Consider the following 17798-nt stretch of genomic DNA (forward strand, 5'->3'; position numbering starts at 1 on the left):
CTGAAGGGAGAAAAGACTCACAAATCACAGACACTCTTTCAAAGCATCAAAAGAGTCTATCTCACTAACACAACATAGGGTAAGAGAAACTGAAACTACAGAGGACTGAAGTGCCAGGACCACAATATAACTGTTTTCAGGAATCATTTCTAGATATAACTCAGATTCTGAAACTTCCCTCAAATAACAGGTATCACCTTCAATAGTCTTTTTAAGATGGATTTCAATGCTCATTTACTAGCCACTATAAACCAGTGTGGAACATCCAGATTACAACTGTCAAAATCTGTTTTAGTTGGCTGCTTGTCACCTATTATTTAGATGTGGGGCAAGGCCATCTTCTAGAATGGAAAAGGCTTTCTGTTATTAGTGGCCAATAAAAATAGGTGTAGAGAAATGAATGACAAAAAGAATGTTCAGCAGATGGTATAGGGCATGTGAAACAGGGATAATTTTAATTATGCAGACAGAAAGAAAACATCCAAAATCTTACCTTTAAATCTGAATCTCATCAATATCTCTTTTACTTCTTATATGTCTTGTTTCATTTATTATCAACAGGTCCAGACTTATTTATTTGAATAATAATTATCTGGTATCTCAAGATAACACATTCAGTGCCTATAGATGCTGGACAGGTAAAATAAATATGTGATTTAAATCCAGAATCAGAAAACAGGGAGTGTGGTGCTTATGGTAAACTGGAGTGTGTGGAGCCAACCTAAAGACGTTCATATTTAATTTATTTTGAAACAATTTGCTGGCAAAAGAAGCACATTTAATTTGACTTCTACAGGCTATAAGTTTTGATAGTTTTCATAAATCTTTTGGTTAAGCTGAGCCACACTGAGCCTCTCACCTTCCCTTCTTTTCCCCCCCTTCCTCCCTCTTTTCTTTCCTCCCTCACCCCCCACCTCCTCACTTCCTTCCTTCCATCTTCTCTCTTTTGAAAAACTTCCTTCCTGAAGACATCCTGCATGCTCATCTTCTGTTGACTATTCAGTCATTTTAGGGGGAAATGCCCTGCCCTTGAGATGAGGGCATGTGCCTGACTAGCCATGACAGTAACTAGGTAAACATAGTCATTTAATTTAGGGTGAAGTATTCCAGGGTCCACTGTTGTCATTAACCTAATTTACATTCTCAAATCTAGCTTCATAAGTAACAGAAGAAATGTTTTGATTTGTTTCCTGGATGTATACATTGATCATTTAATTGGGTCCAAATTATGAAGTAGATGACAAAGAATATCAATTCCTTCAAACCTCAGTAATTATTCTTAAGGTTTTTACCACATATTTTCTTTTTCTAATTTTAACAATGTTCAAAATTACACATTATGTCCAATTTTTTAGGAAAAAAGACAAATATTGTAGCAGTCTACACATTAAAAATTTTTCCTTTTAATACTCAATGTTATTTCTATATATTGCTATATAAATATATATAGCAATATATAAATATATTGTCATGTATAAATATGTATTGCTACAATTATAATTTCACTATTTTTTTCTTATTTTACTTTTTTCTTTAATTTTTATTTTATATTGGAGTATAGTTGATTAATAATGTTGTGTTAGTTTTAGGTATACAGCAAAGTGATTTAGTTATACATGTATGTATTCTTTTTCAAATTCTTTCCCATTTAGGTTTTTACAGAGTATTGAGCAGAGTTCCCTGTGCTATACAGTAGGTCCTTGTTGGTTACCTGTTTTAAATACAGCAGTGTGTACACGTCAATACCATTCTCCTGATATATCCCTCCTCCCCCTTCCCCCTCCCCCAGTAACCATAAGTTCGTCCTCTAAGTCTGTGAGTCTATTTCTGTTTTGTAAATAAGCTCATTTGTATCATTTTTTTAGATTCCCCATTATAAGCCATATCATATGATATTTGTCTTTCTCTGTCTAACTTACTTCACTTACTATGATAATCTCCAGGTCCACCCATGTTGCCGTAAATGGCATTATTTCATTCATTTTAATGGCTGAGTAATATTCCGTTGTATATATGTACCACATCTTCTTTATCCATTCATCTGTCAATGGAAATTTAGGGTGCTTCCATGTCTTGGCTATTTTAAATAGTGCTGCAGTGAACATTGGGATATATGTATCCTTTCAAACCATGTTTTTCTCCAGATATATGTCCAGGAGTGAGATTGATGAATCATATGGTAACTTTATTTTTAATTTCTTAAGGAGCCTCCATACTATTCTGCATAGAGGCTGTACCAGTTTACATTCCCACCAACAGTGTAGGAGGATTCTTTTTTCTCTACACCCTCTCCAGCATTTATTGTTTGTAGACTTTTTGATGGTGGCCATTCTGACTTGTGTGAGGTGATATCTCATTGCAGTTTTGATGTGCATTTCTTAATAATTAGCAATGTTGAGCATCTTTTCATGTGCTTCTTGGCTATCTGTATGCTTTCTTTGGAGAAACATCTATTTAGATCTTCTGCCTAATTTATTGAAGAATATGTTAAATACAGTTAAATGGACAGATGACAAATATGCAGTTTGATGGGTTTTGACAAATGTATTCCTCTTTATAACACACTATCTAATCAATATATAAAACATTTCCATCATCTCAGATAATTTCTTTGTTCACATTTTCAATCAATCCTCTTTTCAACCCCCAATTCAACCACTGTCAGGATTTTTACCATGATAAAGTTAGCTTGATCTTGACTTTCAAATAATTCATTCATATAAAATATATATTTTTGTTGTCTGGCTTCTTTTACTCAACATGATGTTTTGAGATTTATTCATGTTGAAAGGATAAGTAGGCTGTTCTTTTAGCTGATGATTATTGCATTCTATGAATATACCAAAATTTGCTTATCCATTCTGCTCTTGGTGGACATTTGGGTTGCTTTTAGTTGTGTGACTATTATGAACCATGTTGTTATACAAAATATTGTAGAGGCCTTTTGTGTACATAAATTTTCATTTTTCTTGTAAAAATGCTAGGAATAGACTTGTCAGTTGGCAAATGCTGATTTTTTAAAAAATGGGATTCTGCTATTTTACACTGTCTCCTGCAATATATTAGGTTTCCAGTTGCTCCACATCCTTGCCAGCATACATCTTTTTGTCAACATTGTAAGTTTTATAATATTAGCCCTTTTGTGAGTGTGAAATGGTACCGAATTTTGGGTTTAATTTACATTTTTCTGATCACTAGTAATATTGCATACTTTTTCATGATCTTATCAATCAGTCTTATATCTTCTCTTGTAATGCAACAGAACAAGTCTTTTGCCCATTTTTTAGATTTGCCCTATTATTATAATTATTATTCTGTTATGGGAATTTATTATATATTCTAGATACAGTTTGTCTGATATATGTATTACTTATATGTTCTGAGTTCAGTTTTTGAATGCTGTTTTTGATGAGCAAAAGTTTTCATTTTATATGATTACTGGTTTTCTGTTTGTGTATCTTGTATAAGAAAATATTGCCTATACCAAGGCCATGAAAATATTCTCACGTGATTCCCATTAGAAACTTTATATATCACCTCCTGTTTTTAGGTCTAGAATCCTACTTGAATAAATTTTTATGTTTGATGTGACATATAGGTTGAGGTTTATTTCTCTTTCCACACAGCTATTTAAATATTTTTGCAGCATTTCTTCAAAAGTCTATTACTCCCAATGAATAGTTTTAGCATGTTTGCAGAGAATCAGCCATATGATTATTTCTGATCTTTCTCTGATGTCCTCATAATTGACTTTTCTATCCTTATATTGATCCAAACTACATTAATTGTTTTACAGAAAACCTTGCAAGGAAGTCAGATAAGTCTTCTAACCTTGTTCTTTTCTAAGCCAGTTTTAGGTACTCTTTGTCCTTTGCATGTCATGACAATAGTTTTAAATTAATTTTATTGCTACAGGAAAAAAGAGTGCCAGTAGAAAACTGTAAGGAAGATAAAGTACATTTATAATACTGAATTGTATTTACCAATACCATCAATTTATGTCATCTGTTTACAAGGTGAATCATTTGTCAGTGCTTACAACCATATTGTCTTATATGATACAAAACACTGTAGATGTTATACGTGTTACTAACACGATATCAAAAATGAAAAGATAATGTGAAACAGAAATTCATATTTAATTACAGGTATAACAGTTCATGCATTGATAATGAAGAAGCAGTAGTGTGATTGCTTTACAGTAGCCTAGCCTATACACTAATGAATGAATCAGTATAAAATTTTTATGGCATACAGTACTACAGTCATATTCATAATAGAGTATTAGAAATATTGTTTACAGTAAAAAAACAAAAACACCTGTGATGATAGGCTGATACAGTTTCTTCAATTAAGAGAGAGAGAGAGAGAGGGAGTATAGGAGGGAGAGGGAGGTGGGGAGGGAAGGTGGGTAGAGGGAGAGAAGCTAGAGGGTACTGTTTGGTAATGTAATTCTTTGAAAGCAAAGTTGTAAAACAGAAAGAAAACTAACACATTATTAATTTTAAATATCACTCACCTTATGCCTATGTAAGGATAAACTAGTATCTACATATATTTTATGTAATCATGGCATACCTAACTTTTTCTTAACTTTTTGGATATTTCTAGCTGATGTAGTTTGTCTATGAGTTTTTTTTCAAATTGTTCTCAAGCTCCAAATTTTTTTCAGTATATTTATTTAAAAATATTAATGTGTAAGTGAACCTCCTCAGTTCAAACCCATGTTATTCAAGGGTCAACTGCCCTTACTTTTTTTATATTGGACTTGTATTTTGCAACCTTGTTAAATTTAAGTATTAGTTTTAATGTTTGTGTGTTAGATATTTTTGAATTTTCTATGTACACACTCATATTGTCTGCACATAAATACAGGTTACCTCTTTTTGTTCAATATTTGTGCCTCTGATTACTTTTATTGTATTTTTAGGCTGTTTGGAACTTTGCACTTCAACAGTATATGGAGTGTAAGTGGTGAGAGAGGACATTCTTCCCTTTTTCTTGATATTAAAGGAAATGCTCCAATAATTCATCCTGAAGAATGATGTGAGTCATTATTTATTTTTTGTTTTGTCTGCTTTTATAGATGCCCTTTCTTAAATTGAGAAAGTTCTATTCCTACTCACTGAGAAATTTCTTTATGAATGTGTATTGATTTTGCTAGCTGATTTTCCTGCATTTAGTAAATAATCACTTAATGTTCCTTCAATGATTAAATAAAGATTCCTGGGATAAAACACACTTGATCAGGATATATTATGAACTTTGAATATTGCTGTATTTTACTTGCAAATTTTACATAATAATTTTTAGTCTATGTTTATGAGAGTATTGGTTTTTAATTTTTCTTACCTTGAACTATCCTTCTGGGGTCTTTGTACCCTTCTGGCCACTTAAAATGAATTGAAAAGTATTTATTACTCCTTTATTTTCTGGAAATATTTCTTTAAGCCTGACAGTATTTCCCTCCTTAATGCTTGAGAGAATCTACAAGTAAAATTATATGCCTAGAGTTATATTTTGGGAAGACTTTAAATTACAACTCTAATTTCTTTTACAGATACAGAGTTATTCAGATCTGCTTCTTGAAACAAGTTTGGTAAGCTATTTTTCAAGGAATTTTTCCATTTTATCTATGTGTTCAAATTTATTGGTATTATGCATTAAGCTGTTTGGAATATTCTCTTACTGTCCTTTTCATGTGCCTAGGATCTGTAAGATGTTCTATCTTCTTTACTAATGTTGATGGTTTGTATTTTCTCTTTTTTTTCTATTGGTCTTGCTAAGGTTTTATTCATTTTATAAAAATTTCAAACAACTAATTTAAGTTTAGTAAACTTTTCTATTGCTTGTGAATTATCTATTTTATTAGCTTCTGCTCTTACATTTATTATATTCTTTCTATCCACATTGGGTTTATTTAGTCTGTATTTGGGGACTCTCAAAGTGAATGATTAAATCATCAACTTAAATTTTTTTCTTTTCTAATATAGACATTTTAATGCTTAAAATTTCCTCTAAGTAATGCTTTAGCTACATTCCATAAAAATTTACTTTTTTTTTCATTTTTATTCAGTTCAAAATATTTTCTGACTACTTGCCATTCATACTTTAATACATGGGCTATGTAGAAGTGGGCTGATTCACTTCTAAAGATGAATATTCTGTTTATTTTTGATATTGATTTTTAATTTAACTATTTGTTGTCAAAGAAAATACTTCATATGATTTCAATTATTTGAAAATTTATCGAGCTTGTTTAAGGGTGTATTTTGGAAAATGTTTCATTTCTACTTGAAAACAGTGTATGTTCTGCAGTTGTTGGATGTAGTGAGCTACAAATGTCAAGTTAATTTGGTTGAAAAAGTTAATTTTGGTTGAAAAGTATTCATTCTATTGAATACTGAGATTGGGGTGTCACAATCTCTAGGTATAATGTGGGTTTGTCTTTCTCCCTCTAGTTATTTTTTTCCTTATGTGATTTGAAGTTCTGTTATTGGAGCATAGACATATAGGATTATTATTTCTTCTTAAGCAGTTAACTGTTTTGCTATTAAAACTGCCCTCTTTATCTCTGACAATACTTCTTATCTTGAAGAACATTCTGTCTTAATGGAGTCGGCATTGGTTTTCTTATGATTAGCTTTTGCATGATATACCATTATTTGCCCATCCTTATACTTTTAAACTGCCTTTAATTATATATTTAAAGTTCTCCTCTTAAAAAGAGTATATGGTTGAGTTCTACTGTTTTCAATAGTTGGTTCAACTATTACTTCCTTTTTAGCTTTTCTGAATATCACCAGAAAGATTAGTTTGCTCATTGTTAGATATACCTCTTCTATTGTCTTGAAACATTGAATTTTAATTATTTATTTTATTTCTCTTCCCACTAGACTCTTATCTCCTTAAAAGTAGAGAGTGCATCCCTAACTCTTTTGTATTACTAGTGTTTGACATAATATTTGAAAAATACAGGTTCTCCAGTATTTTATGTTGAATAAATGAGTGGTGATCCATGTAGATCATGGAATTATAAAATATATAATTAGGGAAAAAGGAAGAATATTATCTAATCCTTAAGATATTAAGTCAGTATACTCTAGTCATCCTATGAGCACACTTTAAGCCCCATTTACTATTCAATTAAGAGAAAAACAGCTAATACATAGTTTAAGAGTACTCTTTAAGAACCGCTTAAAAAATCTTTATCCCATAGCTATTGACACTGAGCTCAGTATGAAACTGTTATAATTTAATGGAATCTGATTATTTAAGTTGATCTGGAAGGCTTTATTTTACCCAACTTATACACTATAAAGATTATAAGTAAATGGGATGTCTTAAGCATAACCAATACCTGAAGCAAAAGTTAGCAGAATATAGGATGATATAGATGGATTCAACAAAGCATAGCAGCGTGGAGTCTAGTCAATGATAAAATAAACATCTTCACATGCTAAATAATGTCTCCAGAACATTCAATAACAATACATATAAATAATTTGCCAACAACTGTGGTCATAAATGAACAAAAAACCCACCATATTTTTCTGTGGTTCTTATGATTTTGAAATAGAAGACACGATATTTGAAATTGATCAAATACTGGTGATGTTGAAATATTTTTTAAACGTTTGAAGATTTCTAACATAACAGAGATTATATTTCTTCTGAACTGTTACAAATTGAAAAAAAAATGAATAAATAAATAGCAATTAAATAAGGTAAAATTTGGGGTCAGTATTAGAATGAAATTTATATCATCTAGAACTGCCTAATAATGGAATGAAAGCTGCCTGCTATGGAGAAATTTCTATCAATAGGGAGAGGCCAACAATAACTCTAATTCACTCACAGTCCTAGAAGGGATTGTTTTTTTAACCATGTAACCAATTTTTAGGAAATGACCATGGGACCTCAAATATATTAAACACATAAGGGTGGTGCTGATTGAAGGGGCAGGGGTAGGGGAGCCACAAGACCTGGCCTTTCTGTGTTCCTTACAGCTGGAATCAAGTTAAGGAAGACTTAGGTGTCTGCTGTATGCTTTTTTTAAAAAAAAATTATTTTATATTGGAGTACAGTTGATTAACAATGTTGTGTTAGTTTCAGGTATACATAGCAAAGTGACTCAGTTATACATATACATGTATCTATTCTTTTTCAAATTGTTTCCCATTTAGGTTATTACAGAGTATTGAGCAGATTTCCCTGTGCTATACAGCAGGTCCTTGTTGGTTACCTATTTTAAATATAGCAATGTGTACATGTCAATCCCAAACTCCCAATCTATCCCTCCTTCCCCCCGGTAACCATAAGTTTGTTCTCTAAGTCTGTGAGTCTGTTTCTGTTTTGTAAATAAGTTTGTTTGTATCATTTTTTTTTAGGTTCCACATATAAACAATATCATATGATATTTGTCTTTCTCTGTCTGACTTACTTCACTTAGTATGATAATCTCCAGGTCCATCCATGTTGCTGCAAATGGCATTATTGCATTCTTTTTAATGGTTGAGTAATATTCTACTGTATACAGGTACCATATCTTCTTTATCCATTCATCTGTCAATGGATATTTAGGTTGCTTCCATGTCTTGCCTATTATAAACAGTGCTGCAATGAACACTGGGGTGCACGTACCCTCTTGAACCATGTTTCTCTACAGATATATGACCATGAGTGAGATTGCTGGATCATATGGTAGCTTTATTTTTAATTTCTTAAGGAACCTCCATACTGTTCTCCATAGTGGCTGTACCAATTTACATTCCCACCAACAGTGTAGGAGGGTTCCCTTTTCTCTACACCCTCTCCTACATTTACTGTTCGTAGACTTTTTTTTCTTTTTTTTGCGGTACGCAGGCCTCTCACTGTTGTGGCCTCTCCCGTTGTGGAGCGCAGGCTCTGGACGCGCAGGTTCAGCGGCCATGGCTCACGGACGTAGCCGCTCCACGGCATGTGGGATCTTCCCAGACCAGGGCACGAACCCGTGCCCCCTGCATCAGGAGGCGGCCTCTCAACCACTGTGCCGCCAGGGAAGCCCTGTAGACTTTTTGATGGTGGCCATTCTGACTGATGTGAGGTGATATCTTATTGTAGTTTTGATTTTTATGTCTGAGTAATTGGTGATGTTGGACATCTTTTCATATGCTTCTTGGCCATCTGTATGTCTTTTTTTTGTTTTTTTTTTTGTGGTACACAGGCCTCTCACTGTTGTGGCCTCTCCTGTAGCAAAGCACAGGCTCCAGACGCACAGGCTCAGCAGCCACGGCTCGCGGGCCCAGCCGCTCCACGGCATGTGGGATCTTCCCTGACCGGGGTGCGAACCCATGTCGCCTGCATCGGCAGGCGGACTCTCAACCACTGCGCCAACAGGGAAGTCCTGTATGTCTTCTTTATTTGAAATGTGAACTCTTTAAGTCATCTTACCTCTTTTCCAAAACTTTCATCCTATATTCAAAAGACTTTACTTTTTTAAGGAATATGTAAATTTCTCCTCCAAAATTTTAAATTGCACTGACAAAAAATTCACAAAAATTTAGTACCTCATTTAAAAAATACCACATAATTAGGTCTTTGCAGCACTCACTCATATCCACGTATTTTCTATCTGACCACAACTGGATTCCTTGAGCATCTACATGCATGCTAACAAGCACTTCAGACACATGCTCTTTGTGATATCTAACTATTTGAAGTGGCAAAAGTGTCTTTTTCACTTCTCAGATTAGAACAAAACCCAGGAGATAATGGCCATAACTGTCATTCTTTGTAGCTACATTTCACCTTCAAGTTGTAAATTTTAAGAATGTGAGTTTAGTATCAGTGTCATTGAGAAAACTGCTGCCTGCTTTGGACTGTAAATCATTTCAGCATGTTTAAAGTCAACATGACCTTAGTATGAAATGCCAAAACTTGAAGTATTACAATATTTAGTTATTATAAAATACTCCACAAATAGACTCAATACGTTTACCAAAAATAAAATAAAACAAAAAGGACTAAATATTTATATATGCTCAGCAGCAGACCCTGTTCCTTTCAATAGAATTTAACATTCTAGGAAGGCAGCCATATATTCTTTCAAATAAAAATTAACACTGAAATTGAAATATTACATTTTTTCAGTTAACTAAAATGTCTACACATATCACTTATTCCTATGCTCTACAGATTATCAAAGAAATTGATGTAATTCCCCTCATTCCCAGAAGTTTACCATCAAATTCCATTGAAAAAATAAAACAAGAAAAATGCATCACTGATGTTAGTGACAATTTGAAGGTCATAATAATCTCTGAAGGTCAATTTGTTGAACCACAGTTCAGTGCTTTTGCTGTATGTTGGGATAAACTGAGTGTTTTGCTGCAGCCTATTTCAATCAGGAGTTAACTTGTATATAATCAAGAAATACTTCACAAACTTCTAAGTTCCACTTTCCTAATCCAAAGGTATGATAGGGTGCAGCCAACCATGGTGATTCAACTTGGAACAAGTTATTATCAGATAGAAAACATGATGGTTGGCTGAAAGGTGCTGTAACTTTTAAAGGCATCAAATGTTTTACCAAATACAATATGCACTTTTCCATTTGTTTTCTCAAAATAGATCATTCATGCTGTACAGTTGAGACTCTCAAGTCAAAGGCATCTGAACAAACTAAGAAAATAAGAGAACAAATCTTTCCCAAATTTTGTATCACTCCCATATAATTAGCTGTGTATTAGATTTTTCTTTCTCCCATTTTGTTATTTTTTTATCTCCCTCTGGAAACAGTCTACAGATCTTTCTGACTGAGAATAAGGCAGTATTAGGCTGCCTGCCTGGCCTTTCTGCCTCAGAAAATCCAGGGCTGATTTATGAACAATGAATCTAATGCAGTCTGGCAGAGAAATGGGATCACAAAATTAAAGATTTTTAAAAAAAGATTAGGAGTTAACACAGTGTTGATGTTGGGTTCTTGTATTTGCATATTAAAAGAGGGCCTGTATTTTGTATTCCTTAGAGAAGGGTGAACTTTTTATAATTACTTACACTTATAAAAAAAGAACTCAGTGGGCTCATCGGTCCCCCCAAGTCTTTTTAGTTTATTCTTAGAGTTCAGATGGCATTTCTGCTATAAAACAGCCAGACTGAATAAACTTCAAGAGTATTCTGGGTATTAACATGCAAATGAGAGACTGGAGCATAACTCTCTGTTCTGCTGTGGTAATTCTTCCCAGACTGTTTTCTAAAAAGACTGTCTGTGAGGGACTAAAGCATCCAAAACTGAGGTTGATTGCTAAGACTCTGAGGTTATAAAGTTCTATGCAAATGTAAGTTCTAAACTTTAAAAGTCTTCAATTTATCTTACTCTTTGTATAGACTATTGAAAATAATCTGATGTTCAGAGAGCATTAAATGATACATAGAGCATTAAATGATACATAGATCAAGGCAGGGACATCCTGAAGCAAGAAATTAGACCTTTGCTACAAAATAGGCTACAAATTACCCTTAGGTGGCTGGTATTATATACTTGAAGGAAATAATTGATAATTGACTACCACCAAGACTTTCTGAGACATATTTTAGAGGAGAAGAACAAATGTCATAACAAGGACTATTCTTTCCATTCATTAGTGAATTCAGCAGTTTTTTCAAATATCCAGGACTTTTCTTTGCTGAGGTACTTTAAAAGGTATACTATGACCATTTAGCAATATGAGAAGATATTTAAAATGAAGTCCTCTAACAAGTCACTTGCTTTACTATGTAATTGAATTTACTGTGAATTTTAAAGGGCTTGTGTGCATTTTCTCCCATGACACCAATTCCTAGTCATTTTATTTAATTACTCCTTTCATTATTTCTGGAAGTGATTATATGTAATCTCTACCAGTCCCTGCTATTTTAGTTTCCAGTTTAGAGCACAGAGAGGGAAAATATATATTCTTGCTTGGCAATAATGATTCCCATTTATTTCTAAACTCGATTTGCCCCTAAGATTCCAACATCACTAAGGGCTAAGAATAACGAAGGGCAGAAAAAAAAGAAGAAGAGGGAAAAGAAGATAAAGAGGAGGATGAAAAGAAGTAGGATCGGTATTGAAAGAGGCAGTGTTAAGGAAGAAAACTGGAAAAATTAATCTCCATGTTGTGTTAATGTCCCTTTTTTATTATTGTCATAATGCTATTCCCAAAACAACACTTTTCTTATACTACTCCTCTGCCATATTTCAGTGCACTCAATACACTGGTCCTAATCTATGTATTCAGGCATTTACCACTATAATTCCATATTAATAATTTGGTGTAGTAAGGCAGCCTTTATTTTTTCTTCCCTCCTTTCTTCCTCTCTCCTTTAAAAGAAAGAAAAAGTTACTTTCTTCCAATAGGGTAGAATTAAAAGAAAGAAGTACTGGGACTTCTCTGGTGGTGCAGTGGTTAAGAATCCACCTGCCAATGCAGGGGACATGGGTTCGAGCCCTGGTATGGAAAGATCCCACATGCCGCGGAGCAACTAAGCCCGTGTGCCACAACTACTGAGCTTGCGCTCTAGAGCCCCCGAGCCACAACTACTGAGGCCCATGTGCCACAACTACTGAAGCCAGCACACCTAGAGCCCATGCTGCACAACAAGAGAAGCCACCGCAGTGAGAAGCCCGCGCACCACAACAAAGAGTAGTTCCCGCTCACCTCAACTAGAGAAAGCCCGCACACAGCAACAAAGACCCAGTACAGCCAAAAATAAATAAATTAAGAAAAAAAGAAAAAATAAAGAAAGAACCATGACTGGGGTAGAGAGTAACTCAAAGATGAGTAAGCTCATGGCTATTCTCAAAGCTTATAGATTTATAGAAACTAAATTATAAATGTAGGGAGTCAACTTTTGAAAGGTAGACATTGATTAAATTACAAGAGAGACACAAGATGTTGAGTTGGTTAAAAGAAAGCCAGTTAACTTCTATAAATTACAGAGGAAATAATTAGGATGGTCATGTTTAACATAAAGCCAAGGTTCTGCTCATGCTAGACATGAAGTGAAGAGTTCTTCCCGAATCCTGGTAGATGATGATTAATGTCCTGGTGCTTTTTTTTGTTGTTGTTGAAAAAAATCACATTGTAACTTTAAATGTTTAGAGAAGTCTTATCAGAAGTGGCAGCTTTTTAGATACAGAAGGACAGTACAACTTATCATCTGAACTGGGACACTTTTGAGAGTAAAAAGGAACACCACTGACAGTGGGACTGCCTCCATATTGTCACCCTGTTTAGATAGCCAATATCATTTTTGTGTATTTGAAATCAGTTTATATCAACTGATATCAATCTGAAGAAAGAAAAAAAAAACATAGCTAAATGTATACTGAGAATCAGTTGTTAAACATAAAATATCCATTAAGTGTAAACTAAGAAGGTGCCAAAAGAGGTATTTAGTTAAAATAAGCTTAACCCTATTATTATCAAAGCAGAAACAAAAAAAAAGTGAAAAAATAAAGTACCTGCCATAAAGATAAATACAGTTTTTTTCTGAGAAATTTTTTATAGTATATGTAAAACTTACAGAATCCTAATTTACCACTTATAGGCTATTTATTTTAACTAGGGTGGAAATGTATTCCCAAAGCACCTTAGATTTTAGATCCAAGCATATAGTCATTTGTTGTATTATTGGAAAAATATACTATAAGGACCTTACATTTTCATTGCAACACACTAATTTTCTGCACAGTTATGATTGCAAATTCCATATAATAAAAATGTAGGGCTTCCCTGGTGGCGCCATGGTTGGGAGTCTGCCTGCCAATGCAGGGGACATGGGTTTGTGCCCCAGTCCGGGGGGGATCCCATGTGCTGCGGAGTGGCTGGGCCCGTGAGCCATGGCTGCTGGGCCTGCGCGTCCGGAGCCTGTGCTCCGCAACAGGAGAGGCTGCAGTGGTGGGGGGCCCACGTACCGCAAAAAAAAAAAGTAGATTGTTTTGTCAAAAAATCATTTTACTTTCAAGGAAATTTAAAGCAAATAGGTACTCAAGGTAAATGTCTTCAAAGAAGGAAGTATTTATATTCAATTTTCCCCCCATAATGGTATATTACCAATTAATCATAATCTTGAGATATTCTTAGAACACAGAATCTGAATGAAATTCACATAAAATGAAAGCAATCATAATACTATTGCCCTTTGCATGTTGAAACATATATTTTTTTAGAAACTTAAAAAACTTGATTAAATTTGTGACTGTTTTCCCTATGCAAAAAGAAAATTGAAAATTTCTAGTAACTATTTAATAAATAAATCGGGCTCATACATAAATATGAATATATGGCATTTCCCAAACTTTACTACTAATTGGAATTATTGTTGCTTAGTTCCCACCCTAAAACCATATAATTTCAATGATGTGGCATATAACCTAGGCGTCAGGAATTTTAAAACTACCCAGGTTATTAAAATATATAACAAAGATCAAGAACCAGTGCACTATATAATTAAAAGTAAACCTTCTATATCCTGTTCCATCTGTCCATTTAGTTAAATATTCAAAAACCATGTTTTGGAACAAATATCAGGGCTTGAATTTTGTCCACTGACTTACTTTCTCTTTGTGTACTAAATCTGACATTTAGAGATCCAGTCTTATATATTCTTTCCTCTTGCATTTCTTTTCTCTTCTTCCTTTTTTATCTTGACTATAATTTCAACCTATGGTGATGGATATTTAGATTTCTAATCTCTAATCCTGACATTCACTTTGACATGCTAAATATTACCTGCAAACACAGATTCTTTAATTAACCAACCAATTTGCTTGTCATTGTTTTATATCTATCATCATTGTACTTCTCAACTCTTTTTCACTTTCTACTTCATGAAATTTCCATTAAAATCGTGGCCTTCAATCTATCTGAGGACTTACAGATAAAAACTGCAATATTGCTTTTGATAAAATTTTTAGCTTCATTTCTTCTGTTATTCTCAAACTTAATGGTTTTATATGAAAACACAGAAACACTTTCATACATGTTAGATACGTACTTCTATTGAGAAATTTCCTTAGAACCTAGTGAATACAAGTATAGATAGTGTTAGTCAAAATGATCAAGCTTTTCAGTAATCAAGAATATTTTTCTTTTTACCAATGCATTTTTGCTCCAAAATATCTCTATCTTCAACTATTAACTTGAAATTTTAATATTGGCTACTCTTGCTTCCTTCTACTGCAGGACAAGTAGAGCAGAGTGTCAATACAAGAAAAGCAGTGGAGGCCTGTATAAAACCAGGTACTAAAGTGAGACTCCCTTGAGGGAGAAACTGGTTATATGCAAGTTCCATGTAAATGAGCCCTTATTTTAGAGATATTAACTTAGGCCACTGTATTTTACATTTCTGAAAAAGCAGAAATAAACTGTTGCCCAGACTAACATTAGTATAGAAAGTTTTCTCTCCCTAACCATGCACTGAAATTACATAGAATCAAATGCAGCTCTTGTACTGCAAAGGATATGAATTCAGTAATGGGTGGGATTGTGTATAAGTAAAGCATAAAATTATTAGCAAAATTATGAGCTCAATTTACTCACTTTCTTATTCTTATATATCTTGGAACCAACTCATGAAACACAGAAAATAAAGCAAAAGACAAATTGCTAGGTAATTTAGAGGGAGCAAATTAAAGTGTAATGGCAACCACATAAATTTACTTATTGTATTGGTAAGTTTTCCACTGCATTATATTACCATTTGTAATATAACAATCCCCTTAAAACTTTACCTAAACATGTTATGATTCTCTGAAATATATTTTAACTTATCTTCAAAAGATATTTTATTTCTGAGTTTTAAAAATAAAATGAAGTAGATACCACTCCTCACTGGTCTTCCTAAGTTTAAACTTCTCTTCTATTAAATGGTTAAAAATAATTTTAAATAACAAAGCTGCACCAAATAATTCATCTTTTGAACATACCAAGGTTCTTTAAAACTAAATTGCTTTTAGTAATAGTTTCAATTACAAATTAACTTTGATTTGTTGCTGTTCTTGTCTATAGTATTTGACTGGAATGAATAACTGGTCTATAAATTTTAGTCTCAAATCTACATCTGGCAATTCATTAGGAATCATCTTTAAGACATTCAAGAAAACATGAAAAGAAACAAAAATAATTCTTCCATGAAAAGCACTCTTAATTTCAAAGGCAAAGTTCAGAAACAAATTAACTTTTGCATATTTTAATTTTAACAAAAAAGTGATTAAAATAAAAATATTTTCAAATTTTTATCCTTTTAGGGCTAAAATAGAGCTCCATTAAAAAAATAGTGAAGGTAAAGCACTTGGCATGATTAATATTTTAGTCACTTATATCCTTTTGCTATACAAACTGTCATCAGTTGATATTTTCAGTTTCTCATTAAAAAAAAAGGCAGAGAAGAAGCAAGAAGAACTACAGTCCTGAAGCCTATGAAACAAAAACCACATTCACTAAAAGATAGACAAAATGAAAAGGCAGAGGACTATGTAGCAGATGAAGTATATGATAACTGAGGCAGAAGAATGGATAAGTTACCTGGAAGACAGAATGGTGGAAATCACTGCTGTGGAACAGAATAAGGAAAAAAGAATGAAAAGAAATGAAGACAGCCTGTGAGACCACTGGGACAACATTAAACACACCAAAGTTAGCATTATAGGGGTCCCAGAAGGAGAAAAGAGAGAAAAAGGACCCGAGAAAATATTTGAAGAGATTATAGTTGAAAACTTCCCTAACATGGGAAAGGAAATAGCCACCCAAATCCAGAAGGCACAGAGAGTCCCAGGCAGGATAAATCCAAGGAGAAACACACTGAGATACATAGTAATCAAATTGACAAAAATTAAAGCCAAAGAAAAATTATTTAAAGCAGCAAGGGAAAAATGACATATAATATACAAGGGAACTCCCATAAGGTTAACAGCTGATTTCTCAGCAGAAATTCTCCAAGCCAGAAGGGAGTGGCATGATATATTTAAAGTGATGAAAGGTAAGAACCTACAACCAGGATTACTGTACCCGGCAAGGATCTCATTCTGATTTGATGGACAAATCAAAAGCTTTACAGACAAGCAAAAGCTAAGAGAATTCAGCACCACCAAACCAGCTCTACAACAAATGCTAAAGGAACTTCTCTAAGTGGGAAACACAAGAGAAGAAAAGGACTTACAAAAACAAACCCAAAACAGTTAAGAAAATGGTAATAGGAGCATACATATCAATAATTACCTTAAATGTGAATGGATTAAATGCTCCAACCAAAAGACACAGGGTCACTGAATGGATACAAAACCAAGACCCATATATATGCTGCCTACAAGAGACCCACTTCAGACCTGGGGCCACATACAGACTGAAAGTGATGGGATGGAAAAAGATATTTCATGCAAATGGAAATCAGAAGAAAGCTGGAGCAGCAATTTTCATATCAGATGAAACAGACTTTAAAATAAAGAATGTTACAAGAGACAAGGAAGTACACTACATAATGATCAAGGGATCAACCCAAGAAGACGATATAACAATTATAAATATATATGCACCCAACATAGGAACACTTCAATACATAAGGCAAATGCTAACAGCTATAAAAGATGAAATCAATAGGAATGCAATAATAAACTAAATAAAGTGGAGGACCTTAAGACCTCACACCAATGGACAGATCATCCAGAGAGAAAATTAATAAGGAAACAAAAGCTTTAAATGACACAATAGACCAGATAGATTTAATTGAGAGTTATAGGACACTCCATCAGAAAACAGCAGATTACACCTTCTTCT

Source organism: Stenella coeruleoalba (genome assembly GCF_951394435.1).
Source record: "Stenella coeruleoalba genome assembly, chromosome: 3".
Taxonomy (NCBI): Eukaryota; Metazoa; Chordata; class Mammalia; order Artiodactyla; family Delphinidae; genus Stenella; species Stenella coeruleoalba.